General features: G+C 45.6%; 1 pseudogene; it reads right to left on the bottom strand.

Annotated features, from left to right (window-relative positions):
• Positions 1-1022: 1022 nt before the first annotated feature.
• LOC114907533 lies at positions 1023-3374 on the bottom strand (annotated as a pseudogene).
• Between the last annotated feature and the right edge of the window lie 476 nt (positions 3375-3850).

Genomic DNA, 3850 nt, shown 5'->3' on the forward strand with positions numbered 1-3850 from the left:
GATAATTTTCTTCGCCGTGCAAAAGCTTTTAAGTTTGATTACTTCTCATTTGTTTAGTTCTGCTTTTGTTTCCCTTGCCTAAGGAGACAGATCCAAAAGAATATTGCTAAGACTTATGTCAAAGTGTGTACTGCTTATATTTTCTCCTAGAATATTTATGGTTTCCAGTCTTACATTTAGGTCTTTAATCCATTTTAAGTTTATTTTTGTATAAGGTGTGAGAAAATGTTCTAATTTCATTCCTTTACATGTAGCTGTCCCGTTGTCCCAATGTCACTTACTGGAGAGACTGTCTTTTCCCCACTGTATATTTTTGCCTCCTTTGTCATAGATTAATTAACCGTATGTGCATGGGTTTATTTCAGGACTCTCCGTTCTGTTCCATTGATCTATATGTCTGTTTCTGTGCCAGTACCATACTGTTTTGATTACTGTAGCTTTGTAGTATAGTCTGAAGTTAGGGACCATGGTACCTCTGGCTTTGTTCTTTTTTCTCAATATTGTTTTGGCTATTTGGGGTCTTTTGCTGTTCCATACAAATTTTAGGATTATTTGTTCCAGGTCTGTGAAAAATATCATGGATATTTTCATAGAGATTGCATTAAATCTGTAGATTGCTTCGGGTCATTTGGACATTTTAACAATATTAATTCTTCCAATCTATGAGCACAGGATATCTTTCCGTTTACTTGTATTGTCTTCAATTTCATTCATTAATGTCTTAGAGTTTTCAGAGTATAAGTCTTTCATCTCCTTGTTTAAGTTTATTCCTAATTATTTTATTTTATTTTATTTTATTTTATTTTATTTTATTTTATTTTTTGTGGTACGCGGGCCTCTCATCACTGCAGCCTCTCCTGTTGCAGAGCACAGGCTCCGGACGCACAGGCTCAGCGGCCATGGCTCACTGGCCCAGCCGCTCCGCGGCACATGGGATCCTCCCAGACCAGGGCACGAACCCGTGTCCCCTGCATCAGCAGGCGGACTCTCAACCACTGTGCCACCAGGGAAGCCCTATTTTATTCTTTTTGATGCAATTGTAAACAGGATTGTTTTCTTGCTTTCTCTTTCTGAGAGTTCATTCCCACTCACGTCTAATTAACAAAATATTTTACTTGATTGCTTTTTTCTGATAATAAAGTAATATCAACTATCGCAGAATAACACCACAAAGAAAGCAAAAGGCCCTCCAACACCTTTCCTCCCAACATAACCAGTGTCATCAGCTTGGTGAATGCTCTAAAAGGTTACTTTTCATGAACCTGCTTTTTTAAACAAAAAATTAGTTTCTACTCTTATGTAACTTCTTTATTTTCTTTTTTTTCCCCAGCCAGTTTCTTTATTTTTCTTTTTTCTTTTTTTGATTTTAACATGTTCTTGCAACTTTACTGAAATCATGAATATCCCAGAGTCATTTATCATTTTAAAAAATCAAGTTAATGCTATCAAAAGGTGATATTCACATTAATCCTGTTTGCCTTCACACCACTGTCATGAGCCTTCATTCCAAGCGCCATAAACAAAGAGGGCCAGCACCATGTGGGCGGCGACCACTGCAACAATAACAGCATAAAAATAGCTGTCCCTATTGGACATCCCAAAGGCACCTTCAAAAACATAATATTTATCGTGAAATATAACCCAGCAGGTACAGTGATCTTTAAAGCTGTGAAGAACAGGAGCATCTCCAGAGTGAATGCTAATGAACTCTCATTTCTGAAGCCGGGTGGCTGCAGTGTGTTCAGTGACGCTTTATCAAGGCGCTCTGTGCCCGCAGCAGGTGCTCAGAAGCGGGCTGGCCTCAGTGGCTGTGCTCAGTCGGCTTGGGCGACAGGTCAGTCCAGGCGGGCTGCACTGGAAGTGCCTGTGAGCTCAGACTGACCAGCCTACTATCCACTTCCTAATTGCAAAATCCACCAACACTTTTCAGCCCTTATCTGATGTGCTCTCTCAGCCTCCTGTGACCCTGGATGTCACTTCCTCCTGTCACTCTCCTGTTTGGGAGCTGACTCCTCTCCCCTGCCTCCCAGACTGGCTCCAGTACCCCAGCCGTGACTATTGGGTTTTCTGAGTCACTTCTTCAAGCCCTACCCTGTGCTCATTCTCCAGGTGTTGCCTGGAAACACCCACTCATCTCTGGACTTCTCTCATTACCCTCCTAGCTCCCATCATCCGTCCTCCACACGGCTGCTTTTTCAACACAAGTCTGATCATTTTACTGCCCTGCGTGAGATTCCTTCAATGAGACCTTCCCCAATGCCTTCAAAAATAGTCCATTTCTCCACCTGGCTCCTGTGAGAAACGAACCTGACCAGGATTTGGAATCAGAAAAATCTGGATTGGCGTTTCTCACTCAACAACATATCAGCAGTGTAAATTTAGGGAAGCTGTGTAACTTCTAAGTCTCTCTCTCTCTCATCGGTAACACAGGAAAACAAGACTAAGGAATATGGCTGAGAGTCAAGAGTTTAATGTTAGTAAATACCCAGAATGCAAGGGCAGAGAGGAGCGCTTTAAAAATCGGTATGCTCTGATTCAGCCTATGCTTTCCTACCCTCAGTCAGATTTTCAGATCTCCCTGTGATTCCCAGAAGCCCACTCTTGCTGCCCAGTTGCCTGGAGTGCCCTTTTCCCCCTCTGGTTTGTCTACCCAAGACCTGCCTATCTTCCAACATTATTGAATTTCAGCCACTTCCTCTCAAGCCTTTCTGAACCTCTGAATGTAGAATTCACATCCTCCTCTGGGAAGTCCCTGACCCTACACATTCTGCTGTGATAGCATCTTTAATATTTTATTGCACTAATCTGCTCACTCAATCGTTTTTTTTTTCTTTTTTCTTAAACCAAACTGATACCCTTTAACATGAGATTTTATTCATCTTTTCAACCCTCGCACCAAGCACAAAATAGTTCATCAGTAGTGGGGGGGTTGCCAACACCAATTCGATATAAAACTCATTTCCCCCTCTGCTCAGTTCCTGCCATGATGTAGGACTAAGTGTAGGGATTAAGTTTCAGACTGAAGTGTGGTGGGAGAGGATTTGGGGCAATGTTACTTATGGCCTTATCTTCTCTCAGCTTTGGCAACCTTGTCTCCCCAGACCTCTGTTGCTGGGCTGCAGGAAGTGCTCACAAAGGGCTCACAGAAGCCACGGTTTGGGGGAGAGTGTGCTTGGGGTGAAGGGGAGAGGGTGGACACAATTGAGTGGCCCCAGAACTCAGCGCCCCCGTGATTGGGGCGGTGGGGGCGGGGCACCTGGCCTCAGTTTCCCCGGGGGGCAAGCCTCTAGCTGCAGGGTTGGGGATCGGGCATGGAGGGGGTATGTGCAGCAGCACAGCAGCAGCACAAGCAGGAACCGGCCAGGGCCCGGCATCTAGCCCCGAGGCAGGGCGAGCCCCACTGCCCGACCCGGCTCCCCGTGGCGAATCCCAGGGAGGCTCCCACTGGGCCATAGCTGCTTGAGAGACTGGACTTTTCCTTTCCCTTGAATCCCTTTGGATTAAATCTAGTCAGAGCCAGGCTTCTGCCCTACCCTGATGGACAGAGGTGCTTTGGTTCATCCTGACTGGATTAATGAATTTAAATTGTTCTTCCGGGGTTTCCCTGGTGGCGCAGTGGTTAAGCATCCGCCTGCTAAGGCAGGGGACACGGGTTCCAGCCCTGGTCCGGGAAGATCCCACATGCTGCGGAGCAACTAAGCCCGTGCACCACAGCTACTGAGCCCGTGTGACACAACAACTGAAGCCTGCGTCCCTGGAGCCTGTGCTCCACAAGCCACCGCAATTAGAAGACCCCCGCAACTAGAGAAAGCCCGCGCACAGCCACGGAAGACACAACGCAGCCAATAAA

Source organism: Monodon monoceros, unplaced genomic scaffold, assembly GCF_005190385.1.
Source record: "Monodon monoceros isolate NGI ecotype Baffin Bay Population unplaced genomic scaffold, NGI_Narwhal_1 Super_Scaffold_3, whole genome shotgun sequence".
In the NCBI taxonomy this organism is placed as follows: Eukaryota; Metazoa; Chordata; class Mammalia; order Artiodactyla; family Monodontidae; genus Monodon; species Monodon monoceros.